The sequence below is a fragment of the Mesoplodon densirostris genome, chromosome 12 (assembly GCF_025265405.1).
Source record: "Mesoplodon densirostris isolate mMesDen1 chromosome 12, mMesDen1 primary haplotype, whole genome shotgun sequence".
Lineage (NCBI taxonomy): Eukaryota > Metazoa > Chordata > Mammalia > Artiodactyla > Ziphiidae > Mesoplodon > Mesoplodon densirostris.
The window spans coordinates 6,181,909-6,195,817 of NC_082672.1; the positions used below are offsets into that span (position 1 = coordinate 6,181,909).

Consider the following 13,909-nt stretch of genomic DNA (forward strand, 5'->3'; position numbering starts at 1 on the left):
AAAATAGAAAATATAAGAAAGCTCTCTTATAAGTTTTTAAAAAGTGAATAAAAAGATAAAAATATTGAGGGAGACAGTGATAGAAATGACAGGATAAAATATAAGTTTACAGTCTACACATATTTGTTCTAAGAAAGGATTTAAAAATTGTAACAAAAATAATAATCAAATAAGTAGACAAAATAAGCTTACTATATTAAAGAAAAGTGCAATGAAAACAAAAAATAAGCATGGTAGCAACTTCTAAATATACATAAATAATGCATTTACCCAGACTGTCAAACAAAATAAACAAGCAAACAAAAACAGATCAAAGGGATAAAAATCACACTGGCCTCAGTTTCTCAGCAATTATATGTTAGAATACAATGGTGTTACATTCTTCAGAGATTTGGAGGGGGACAGTTGTAATTTAAGAATGTTAATTTGAATCAAATGTGTTTCGTGTATGAAAGTTGAAAAATTATATTTTCAAGATAGTCAAGGATTCAGAAATATTCAACCCATGTACTTGTTTCTTATAAAATTCCCTAAACATATACATGAACAGAGAGAGATGAATCTAAATAAGAACTCAAGAAAGGGGAAATTATGGCTTGAAGGTTTTATGAGTTTTTACCTATTCAGACTGGAATGCAATCTTGGAAATTCTTCAGGATTTTTCTTGTAAGGGATATGTCTTAGATTGAAGGCAGACACTGACTGTATAGTGATTCTGTTGACTATCTTTGTTCATTTTTTATACTTTTCCCAATAGTAAGAAATGTGTTTCATATTCAATAAACCTTTTTCTTAATATCTCTTGCTATTCTCCAAAAATATATTAACAACACGTTTACAGTGGTGAATCCACTTATGTGGTAGGCATGGTAGCTTCAGAATTGCTTAAGGAGAAGTCACATGTACCTTGCTCAAAGCAAAGCTACACAGAGACACATATTGGCACATATTTCTTCAAAGGCCTTGAGTAATGACCACTGGAAACTTTAAAATGCATATTAAACTATGGTTATCTATTTCATTGTTGCTCTTGTTAAATTTGACAAAACTCTTCATTATTAATACTCTTGAGGCCATTATGTCCATTATTAATCTCCTCTTCTAATTAGGTCCTTGAATGTTCCTTTGGGTTCCTTAAAAATCATCATATGCAAACTCTTCGAGGAAAACATAGGCAGAACACTCTATGACATAAATCACAGCAAGATCCTTTTGGACCCACCTCCCAGAGAAATGGAAGTAAAAACAAAAATAAACAAATGGGACCTAATGAAACTTAAAAGCTTTTGCACAGCAAAGGAAACCATAAACAAGACAAAAAGACAACCCTCAGAATGGGAGAAAATATTTTCAAATGAAGCAACTGACAAAGGATTAATCCCCAAAATTTACAAGCAGCTCATGCAGCTCAATATCAAGAAAACAAACAACCCAATCCAAAAATGGGCAGAAAACCTAAATAGACATTTCTCCAAAGATGATATACAGATTGCCAACAAACACATGAAAAAATGCTCAACATCATTAATGATTAGAGAAATGCAAATCAAAACCACAATGAGATATCATCTCACACTGGTCAGAATGGTCATCATCAAAAAATCTACAAACAATAAATGCTGGAGAGGGTGTGGAGAAAAGGGAACCCTCTTGCACTGTTGGTGGGAATGTAAATTGATACAGCCACTATGGAGAACATTATGCAGGTTCCTTAAAAAACTAGTAATAGAACTACCATACGACCCAGCAATCCCACTACTGGGCATATACCCTGAAAAAACCATAATTCAAAAAGAGTCATGTACCAAGATGTTCACTGAAGCTCTACTTACAATAGCCAGGACATGGAAGCAACCTAAGTGTCCATCAACAGATGAATGGATAAAGAAGATGTGGCACATATATACAACGGAATATTACTCAGCCATAAAAAGAAATGAAATTGAGTTATTTATAGTGAGGTGGATGGACATAGAGTCTGTCATACAGAGTGAAGTAAGTCAGAAAGAGAAAGACAAATACCATATGCTAACACATATATATGGAACCTAAGGAAAAAAAAAAACAAGGTCATGAAGAACCTAGGGGCAAGACGGGAATAAAGACACAGACCTACTAGCGAATGGACTTGAGGATATGGGGAGGGGGAAGAGTAAACTGTGACAAAGTGAGAGAGTGGCATGGACTTATATACACTACCAAACGTAAAACAGAGAGCTAGTGGGAAGCAGCCACATAGCACAGGGAGATCAGCTCGGTGCTTTGTGACCACCTAGAGGGGTGGGATAGGGAGGGTGGGAAAGAGACGCAAGAGGGAGGGGATTTGGCGATATATGTATAGGTATAGCTGATATACTTTGTTATACAGCAGAAACTAACACAACATTGTAAAGCAATTATACTCTAATAAAGATGTTAAACACACACACACACACACACAAAAATCATCATATGAAACACAGTTTTAACAAAGCTAAAAACACACATGCAGAAGACAGACTGAACTAAAACAATATACTAAAAGTGGTTATCTTCGGCTGAATGTTATCTTATGTATACATTTTATTCATTTTCAAAATTCTCTAAAATAATCATTTATTATTTTAAACTATAAAAAAGTCAGAAAATCTAAGAATAAGTGCATACAATTTTCATATACCATACAATGAGAAATATTTTTTTACAAAGTATTATATATACTATGATCACAACTGGGAAGAAGAAAGATAAGACAGAAATACTTTGAAAAATGTTAACAGTTGCATTCAGTGAATGGTGGAAAGATGATTGATTCATTTATTCCTTCTACTTTTCAATATTTTTTATTTTATAAAATAAAATGTATATATTTCATGTTGAGAATAAAACTTTATAAGCAATCATAAGGATAAAAATTTGTATTTTTTACGTGACTTTAGCTGATTATTCTACCAGAATTAATTTTTGCATATAACTTTCAAAGCCAAGATAACCTTTTTTTTTTTTTTTTTTTTTTTTTTTTTTTTTTTGCGGTACGCAGGCCTCTCACTGTTGTGGCCTCTCCCGCTGCGGAGCACAGGCTCCGGACGCACAGGCTCAGTGGCCTTGGCTCACGGGCCCAACCGCTCCGCGGCATGTGGGATCCTCCCGGACCGGGGCATGAACCCGCGTCCCCTGCATCGGCAGGCGGACTCTCAACCACTGCACCATCAGGGAAGCCCCAGGATAACCTTCTTTTGATAAAGGTAAAATATAATTTCCTTAAATTTTTGCCTCAAATATGTATTAAAATTGGTATGATTATTCATTAATACTTTATTTATATTTTACCTGAAAGAAAAGGAGAAACTTTAATATAATTTCAGGGGGTTGAAAATTTACTCAGTATCTAGAAGCCTCAAATATAAAGAGACACTGACCACTCTAAATAAAAACATCAAACAAACATTGATTTATTTTTTACTCTCATGACATCAATCTGATTCCATTTGTCATCTGTCAAAGAACTTTTGATCTCAAAAGTGCTTCAGTAAAGAGATGGGCTATGTGACAAGTGATAAGACAGAGAGGGAACCATTCATTAAATTACTAATTGGAACAGATATGGAATTTCGCCTTCCAGGCAGATACAGAAAAAACGTCAAAGTCCGACTTGTGTCCCCAAACCAGACTTTCTGAAAAGCAGCAACACACATTTTTCGTTTAAAGATTGGTGTACTGATATTTCTGAGATGGCAACATGTATCACTGGGACGGTGGCAACAATTCCACTTTTTCATGGGACAGTGATAGGGTATCTTAGCTGTGGCATCCTTGCCCTGCAAAGACCACGCCTACTTTTCAACAGCAGGGGGTTGTGTAACTTGAAAAGCAGGAGTGATTTGTTTTTCTTCTAGATGTCAGTCCACTGAGATGAAACTTACAGCACTGCTTGTTTCTCTTGGGATGTGAATTGTCTTTAGCCGATGCCTACCAAATCACTGTCACATAGCAGCGGCCGACCTTTCTTTTCAATCTATGCCCTTTCCAGGAGTTATAAATCAGTTGACTTTCAAGCTCGATGAGATGGCATATGCCCTAGTTTGAAGAACAGATGGAGGCTTGGGGAAAATTGTTTCTGCAGACTTGCTACAAGCAGCACTGCTCCATAAAAGTGAACCATTCACACTAATTTCTCACATAAATTATATAGGCAGCAGGGAGCACCAGCCCATTCAGCAGAAAATCTTTCATCTAGCTTTCAGAGGTCATCTAACCAATTTAAATTAAAGTTATTTCTGATACATGGCTGTATTTTCATGCTGTACACTTCTAAGACATAGCAATTCACATCTAATAAAAGAATGGCATTAATTGTTCATGCAGTCCCTTTCTCAAAAAAAACATAGAACAGCACAGTAATTGCCAGGAGATTATTTTTTTTTTCAAGACTTCTAGAATAAGCTCTATTAATTAATCACAGAGGAATTAATAGTGGAAATGTGGCAGCTCTCCTGTAGAAAAATCAGGTAAATTGTCACTTCTCTTGTAAAAATTGCCTTACAAATTCTACTAAGGCCTGTTAACCAAACTCAAACTTTGACAGTTATCAAAAGAAATAGAAGCCCAGGACAATTCCATGAATACATTCATTCTTCTTCATGTGCAACAAATTATTCAACTCAAAGAAATTTGTCTATAAGATTTTAAAGATCAATATCGATTTTGCCTAACAGGGTAATAGATACGGCATTAATTTTTTGAATCCTTAAGAAACTGAAACATTAAGAAATTGAAGGCACCAGAGGACTAAATTATTAATCAAAATTAGAGAGTTTTGAGAACAATATACTGAGGGTTAATGGATTAGGTATCATATCACAGTGTGACTTACTTTAAAATGCAGTAGTATTTACAGATAATGAGCTAGCGTGGTTTGGGGCTGATCTTAATTGTAAGAAAATTAGTGCACATTCAATAATAATTATATTCAATAAATGTTTTTCCTGGTAGGAAATTATCAGTTATGTCAATGAAAACAGTCACACTGACAGAGCATTTTATAGTTCATGAATACCAATGCCTCTAAGAACTGAAAAAAAAAAAAAGAGAACATACAAGAAAAAATTCTGAATAGAGTCACACATGAGTTTTAGCAACTAGGGGGTCGATACAGAATTGAAGGTATAGTCCAGCCACCATCAGCAGAAATTTTTAAAACAAATTTAGGCATTTAATTAACTTAGGCACAGCATTTCTTTACTTGGATATCCAGACTGGACATACATTTTTAGTCATTTAGAAAGAAAAACAAACTTGTCATTTTGGAATTTAAGAAATTTAAGAAATCAGTAATCATTGGTAAAGCGTTACGTATAACCTAAGCCTTTTCAAGGTAAAAGTTCAACCTACAGAAACTATTGCATATATCTTTGGACTGTGCATTCAAATTAACTTGCTGGTGCTGATCTTCTTAATTTGCTACCAGAAGACTTGGCCTCTATGGCTAATTTCTAATCAATGTTTGTTCTTTGAAGTATTTCGTGAACATCTCAAAATATAGATACTTTAGTAATTGTGAAACCAACTTTCTTAGACCTCCCAATTAAAAAGAGCCACACCAATCATTCAGTACATGGTCATCACAGATGAGAGTAAGGCCTAGAGAGTGAGACACATGGTCGCGAAACAGTGTCTAGAGAAGTAAAACCAGTTGCAGGATGTTTTACCTTCATTCAGTACACATCACTGGGCACCACCTCTGTGCCAGATACTCTTTCAGGCGTAGCACTGGGATAAAGGAGTGAACAAACTAGGAATACAGAGTCCCTGCCTTTGAAGTCTTTAGGATATGTCATTTTCATTAGCCTTGCTATTGGCTCCATTGTAGACCCTATCTGTTTTTCATTTTCTCTCATCTTTCCTATTATATGCTAAATTTCTGTATTTTATAGTTCTTTGTAAAACAACTTAAAATCTTTTAGTATTAAAGTGGGATAAAATATATAAATGAATACACATATTACTTACTGGTTAAAAAAATGTCACCACAACATTGCCATATGAGGGGTTATAAGGTGCTGAGAGAGGGGAGTTTGAGGCAAAGTACAAGTCCATTTTGAGCTTTTCCCTTTTTGAGACAATTTGAAAGTTTGTGATTTTAGTCATATTTGTCATAGGGTTTTCATTATATCTTGATTTGGCTAGACAGTTAATGTCTATTTCTTATTCAAACCTTTCTAATGTCTGGAACATCCTTAAGCATGTTCATAAGAAATTTAGTGGAAAACAAGACTCTCAGTGCATGCCAGTGCATGTCACATTCTGTCACGTAGCACGGTATCAAGGACAGATGGAGAAAGGTAATTTCTACTAATATCTCCTGCAACAAAATGTTTATAAAGTAAAGAAATTGAGAGACACCTTAGTGTAGTTGTACCTGTTTTCATCTTAGTTCATCAGAATAACTGAATGGTTTATAACACCATATAGTTATTTTTTAAAATCCAATCTGACTATTTTTCTCCAACTCTCTCCCAAGGTCTACACTGAATACTACAAAATAGTATTTTCGCACAATTTTAGAACAATGTCTTGGAATTAGAATTTATAATAAAACTGAATTTCATAGTGCACCGATTACTCATAGTTTGCTCCGCATTAAGTGTGTAAGTAACAAGTAGTATTTCAAGTTCTTTTGAGTGACTACTTGAAGTGATTTCAGATTCCTGCCCAAAATAGGGAACTAGAATGGACTCCTGGCTCCTTCTCCTGGGGAAACGAGGGGAGGAAATGTGGATTCTGGGAAGTAACAAACAAAAAGAGTATAAGGATGAGGAAGAGAGGAAGGAAGGAGGAAGGAGAAAGGGAAAGGGGAGGAAGAGGAGGAAGGAGAGAAGGCAAATAGTGAGGGTGGAGAGGAGAGGGGCAAGGGGAGGATGAAGAAGGAGAAGAAGATGAGGAGGGGAAGAGGGAGAAGACGACTCCTCAGGAGACCTGAAGGTTGTCTTAAACTGATGGGTGGAGAATGTCTAGTGGCAGAAGCGAGAGGATAGTTCCCAGAAAAGCGGTGTAAACGCCCACATAATTTTTTATTCTCCTATGACTCATGCTTTAATGTTTGACTTTGGTGCAATATAAAGCTCCCTTCCACCAAAGGACCACATTCTACACTTATGCCTTGCTTCAACACTCCTTTTTTATTGTTATTATTTTTTATTGGAGTATAGTTGCTTTAAAATATCATGCCAGTTTATACTGTAGAGCAAACTGAATCAGCTACACATACATATATATTCCCTCCTTTTAGAATTTCCCTCTCATCTAGGTCACCACAGAGCACCGAGTAGAGTTCCCTGTGCTATACAGCAGGCTTTCACCAGTTATCTACTTTATACATAGTATCAATAGTGTATATATGTCCATCCCAATCTCCCAGTTCATCCCACCCCCCCTCGCCCCCTGGTATCCACATGTCCATTCTCTACATCTGTGTCTCCACCTCTGCCCTGCAGACAAGATCTCTACACCAATTTTTTCAGATTCCATATATATGCGTTAATACATGATATTTGTTTTTCTCTTTCTGACTTACTTCATTCTGTATGACAGTCTCCAGGTCCATCCATATCTCTACAAATAACCCATTTCCATTACTTTTTATGGCTGAGAAATATTCCACTGTATATATGTACCACCTCATCTTTATCCATTCATCTGTTGATGGACATTTACGTTGCTTCCATGACCTGGCTATTGTAAATAGTGCTGCTATTAACATTGGGGTGCATGTGTCTTTTTTTTTTTTTTTTTTTTTTTGCGGTACGCGGGCCTCTCACTGTTGTGGCCTCTCCCATTGCGGAGCACAGGCTCCGGACGCGCAGGTTCAGCGGCCATGGCTCACGGGCCCAGCTGCTCCGCGGCATGTGGGATCTTCCCGGACTGGGGCACGAACCCGTGTCCCCTGCATCAGCAGGCGGACTCTCAACCACTGCGCCACCAGGGAAGCCCACATGTGTCTTTTTGAATTATGGTTTTCTCTGGGTATATGCCCAGGAGTGGATTGCTGGGTCATATGGTAGTTCTATTTTTACTTTTTTAAGGAAGCTCCGTACTGTTCTCCACAGTGGTGTATCAATCTACATTCCCAACCAAAAGTGCAAGAGGGTTCCCTTTTCTCCACATCTTCTCCAGCATTTATTTATTTATTTTTATTTTTTTTAATTTTTATTTATTTATTTATTTATTTATTCATTCATTCATTTATGGCTGTGTTGGCTCTTCATTTCTGTGTGAGGGCTTTCTCTAGTTGCGGCAAGTGGGGGCCACTCTTCATCGCGGTGCGTGGGCCCCTCACTATCGCGGCCTCTCGTTGCGGAGCACAGGCTCCAGACGTGCAGGCTCAGTATTTGTGGCTCACAGGGCTAGTTGCTCCGCGGCATGTGGGATCTTCCCAGACCAGGGCTCGAACCCCTATCCCCTGCACTGGCACGCAGATTCTCAACCACTGCGCCACCAGGGAAGCCCCTCCAGCATTTATCGTTTGTATATTTTTTGATGATGGCTATTCTGACTGGTGTGAGGTGATATCTCACTGTAGTTTTGATTTGCATTTCTGTAATAATCAGTGATGTTGAGCATCTTTTCATGTGTTTGTTGGTCATCTGTATGTCTTCTTTGGAGAAATGTCTAGTAAGGTCTTCCACCCATCTTTTGATTGGGTTGTTTGTTTTTTTGATATTGAGTGGCATGAACTGTTTGTATATTTTGGAGATTAATCCTTTGTCTGTTGATTCATTTGCAAATATATTCTCCCATTCTGAGGGTTGTCTTTTCATCTTGCTTATGGTTTCCTTTGCTGTGTAAAAGCTTTTAAGTTTCATTAGGTCCCATTTGTTTATTTTTATTCTTATTCTCATTACTCTTGGAGGTGGACCAAAAAAGATCTTGCTGCAATTTATGTCAAAGAGTGTTCTGCCTAGGTTTTCCTCTAAGAGTTTTATAGTGTCTGGCCTTACAGTTAGGTCTTTAATCCATAATTTTGGAAGTCCTAGCCATGGCAATCAGAGGAGAAAAAGATATAAAAGGAATACAAATTGGCAAAGAAGAAGTAAAACTGTCACTGTTTGCAGATGACATGATACTATACATAGAAAATCCTAACGATGCCACCAGAAAACTACTAGAGCTCATCAATGAATTTAGTAAAGTCGCAGGATACAAAACTAATACACAGAGATCACTTGCATTCCTATACACTAACAACGAAAGATCAGAAGGACAAATTAAGGAAACAATCCCATTTACCATTGCAACAAAAAGAATAAAATACCTAGGAATAAACCTACCGCAGAAAACTATAAGATACTGATGAAAGAAACCAAAGATGACACAAACAGATGGCGAGATACACCATATTCTTGGATTGGAAGAATCAATATTGTGAAAATGACTAGACTACCCAAAGCAATCTACAGAGTCAATGCAATCCCTATCAAATTATCAATGGCATTTTTCACAGAACTAGAACAAAAAATTTTAAAATTTTTATGGAGACACAAAAGACCCCAAATATCAAAAGCAATCTTGAGAAAGAAAAATGGAGCTGAAGGAATCAGGCACCCTGACTTCAGACTATACTACAAAGCTACAGTAATCAAGACAGTATGGTACTGGCACAAAAACAGAAATATAGATCAACGGAACAGGATAGAAAGCCCAGAGATAAATCCACGCACCTATGGTCACCTAATCTATGACAAAGGAGGCTAGAATATACAATGGAGCAAAGATAGCCTCTTCAATAAGTGGTGCTGGGAAAACTGGACAGCTACATGTAAAAGAATGAAATTAGAACACTTCCTAACACCATACACAAAAATAAACTCAAAATGGATTAAAGACCTAAATGTAAGGCCAGACAGCCCTCCTTTAAGTAGAAGAAGTTGAGACAATGTGCCGAAAGCTCTGCAAGTTCGTATGACATTTCTTCTGTCTCCAGAATATCCTCTAGGTAGAGCCTCACCCCACCCCACACTATGCTTATAAAGGGGTATGACTCATATCACAAAATTACAGGAGACTGAATAACGGAAATTTAAGGTGTGGAAACACAATTTTTAAATGTCCATTGTTCATGCTGATTATCTGCTTTGTAACTTATTCAGAAGGGTTGGCTCTTGATCAACTTCCATTGCTTGTACTCTGGATATTGAACATATCAGCAACAGAACAAAGCCATGTTTCCTGAAAGTTAGTAGAGTCAAGAAAAATGCAGAAAAGTAAGTGGATTAAATGTTTAGAGAAATTAGTATGCTTTGTAATGGATCAACCATTCACAATCAAGAATTCTTCAGCTGTATTTAGAAAATGTATATTTAAAAATAAAATGTATGCAGAGCTTGCCTGGTACATTTCATAATCTAGATTAAATCTATCATCTTTCATAATCATTAACTTGCCACCGATAAGTATATAGGAAATTTCACTACAAATATTTTGCAAAACTTCTTTCATGTTAACCAAGGAATGTATAAGCCCAGCCATGACAAAGATGCACAAATCAGTCTTATTTTTTTATTTTAATAAAAATTCTTACATAGCTATAGTCTCCTATCTGGCTAGCAGGTGCAGGCATTTATTTTTGACTGTCATTATCTTTTTCTTGAGCTAAGTGATTTATTTTACTACATCTTGAATATTTAGAGATTACATATTTACTTTGGAGAATATCTAGAGATATGGCAATAAAAAAAGTAGGCAGTAAAGAGCCTTCATAAAATCCACAAACACAATGAGGAGTCCATCATAAGACAGGAAACCAGCTCTAAATCCTGGGCATTTAACTTTTTTTTTAAATTAATTTTTCTTGGAGTATGGTTGCTTTACAATGTTGTATTAGCCTCCACTGCACAACAAAATGAATCAGCCATACACATACAGCTATCCCCTTGCTTTTGGACTTCCCTCCCATTTAGGTTACCACAGTGTGTTAGGTAGAGTTCCCTGAGCTAACAGTATGTTTCCATTTTATACATAGTATCAATAATGTATATGTGTCAATCCCAGTCTCCCAATTCCTCCCACCCCACCCCTTTCACCCTTGGTATCCATACATTTGTTCTCTACTTGACTGTCATTATCTTAATGTAGAGCAGCACTGTCTAATATGGTAACCATGTGGCTATTTAAATTAAAATTAATTATAATTTAAAATTTAGTTCCTCAGTCTCTCTGGAGACATTTCAAGTGCTTAACGGCCACATATGGCTACTTGTAATGTATTAGACAGTGCAGATGCAGAACATTTCCACCACCGCAGAAAGTTGCATTAGACAGTGCTTGGATCTTTAGTGATACCGCAAGGAACATACTAAACTGCACGGATTGTGACATTGGTCTGCCCTGTTGTTTTTTTTTTTACATTTTTTTTTTTTTTTTTTTTTTTTTTTTTTGCGGTATGCGGGCCTCTCACTGTTGTGGCCTCCCCCGTTGCGGAGCACAGGCTCCGGACGCGCAGGCTCCGGACGCGCAGGCTCAGCGGCCATGGCTCACGGGCCCAGCCGCTCCGCGGCATATGGGATCCTCCCAGACCGGGGCACGAACCCGTATCCCCTGCATCGGCAGGCGGACTCTCAACCACTTGCGCCACCAGGGAGGCCCTGCCCTGTTGTTTTGACATGTGGAACAAATGACCATTTCATGTGCCCTAAACTATGATGGTAGCTCAGGATGTGGGTTGAGAAACCTAAACCTGCGAAGACATTTGTCTGTCTCTAACTCTTACTTCTACGTTCTGACTTTAGTAAGTCATTTATTAAGTATTACCATAGAGTGCCTTTGTTATTTCAAGAATATATGGTGATTTCTAATATGGTGATGATCAGGTCAGCTAATCCAGAACAAAAAGAGGGGGAATTTGAGGTCTTGGGCAGGGATCCTCTCTCAGCAACTTCACAGACTGGAATGAGCCTGAGATGCTGGGGAAGTCTTCATCAGGGTTTAGAGCAGTGACTTCTGTCTTTCAGGCCTCTTGAAATTCTGATAAAGGAAATGGACCTCCTTGCCACTTAATTATACACACCATTTCAGGTACTCACCACCACCCTTGGAGCCCCAGGGGTGTCACAGGGAGTGTGGAGAGAGGACAGGTATTTTCCTGGGAATCAGAGCTACTTAGGAGCCTTCAGCAAGGGGCGAGCTATGACATGAGATGAGAAGTTTGCTTGACCAGGACTCTGTCCACACACGGCGAAGTACAGTTCAGGGTCTGGGGTTGTTCAGTTAGTTTGTTTTTGTGGGGTGCATGCGGAGCCCTGCTTCCTTCAACATTCAAGTTCCCTTCCTTAGAAATGGCATCCTAAAAGAAGGCCTCTGGTCTTACCAAGTACTGGACTTTCCCCATAGTACATGTGCCAAGGAATAAATATGAATATATTGAGAGAGTGCTCACAAGCCTGTGCTTAATAATTTTAATGTTTTATCTTCAACATTACAGTAGTACAATTGAAATCTGGTTGATAAAGCTTTAAAAGGTAGAAGTCTACCAGTTATAGGATAAGATGTTTCTTTAAATGTATGCTATTATCCTACCAGTGGCAGCAAATAAATTGCTTCCTCTTTATTCTGACTTTTTAACTTGCTGAATCAGTACAATAGTCAATAGTAGCTTAAAAGAATTAATATAGTTATAAAAAAGAAAAGCAATTTATATCCCATCTGACTGTTGGATTATCAAAGATAAAGCAAAATGATTCATCATATATTTTTATTATTTGCAAGATGATTTTTTTCTAGTCTCTTGACATTTCTAAAAGTTACTCATACGATTATTCAAACAGGTCAAAAAATCTATGAATTCTTTGTATTGATAGAATTTTTATGTGCTAAAATTACTTAAAACACCAAAAATCGACTCACTTTTTATAAAGAAATATGGCATATTCTTTTACTCAAAAGGAATCAAGTTCTTAAGAACGTGCACTATGTTATCATGAATGAATTGGTACATAGACAAACACAAAATCCATCTAACTAATCAAATACAAACAAACCCCCAAATTAAAGTTTTTAAGAATAAAATATGTAAATTAGTTATACTTGCTATAAATTTTTTCTCATTATGCACATTTTCACATAACTAATGCAAATTTTAAGAGAGATGATTAAAACCAGGATAATAATGTCCTTCATTCTCCTAAAAAAATTATGACAAAACTTAATAACAAGGATATCTTCAGATTTCTCTTGCCAAACAAGTTTTAATAATTCTAAGTTCAATAACTGGATATCATGTGACTGCTCAAGATTTCAAAATGTTTGATAATTATATGAAAACATTTAAAGACATACTAGAAATAATGCAAACAATTCTTTCAGTTTTTCCATAAAAGAAGGAAAAGGTTAATTTTAATGAATTTCTAAGCTATTTACTTGGATGAATTCTACACTTTGATCATTTTTATTTTTTAACGTAAATTTATTTGTTACTAATTATAAACAATCCTGACGTTCACCCTTCAGATACTACTGTGGGACTTTTTTATTACATGGATCAATTGCTAAATTAAAAATGATATTTGGCAAAGCCTTTTATGTTCCTTAACCTGATGTGATGCTCACACATGTGCAACTGCTTTTCTTTCTTAAGGCAGAGAAGCCCTTTTAGCTGATAAATATCACCCAAAGCAAAGTCCTTGATAACAAAAAATAATTAAATAGCAGAAGCTGGTTAGAGATCAGCATTCATTTTTCAAATTAAATGTAAAAGCCTTCTTCAGTTAAGAGATTGGCAAGTTTTTACAAATAACATCAGTGAGCCTTTTAGAAAGAAACAGCCACATTAAAATGGAGTCATTAGGCAATACATTTATTTTGAAACCAATTAACCTTTTGTCAGAAAAATGTCGGTGCTGTAATGGTCTCAGTGGCGGAGGTCAGCCTCTAACAGGGC

At 36.7% G+C, this 13,909-nt stretch overlaps 1 protein-coding gene across 1 annotated transcript in view; it reads right to left on the reverse strand.

The window, feature by feature from the left end:
* The window catches only part of PACRG (parkin coregulated), a 532,036-nt gene that overhangs the window by 439,762 nt on the left and 78,365 nt on the right, over positions 1–13,909 (reverse strand). The window lies entirely within an intron of this gene.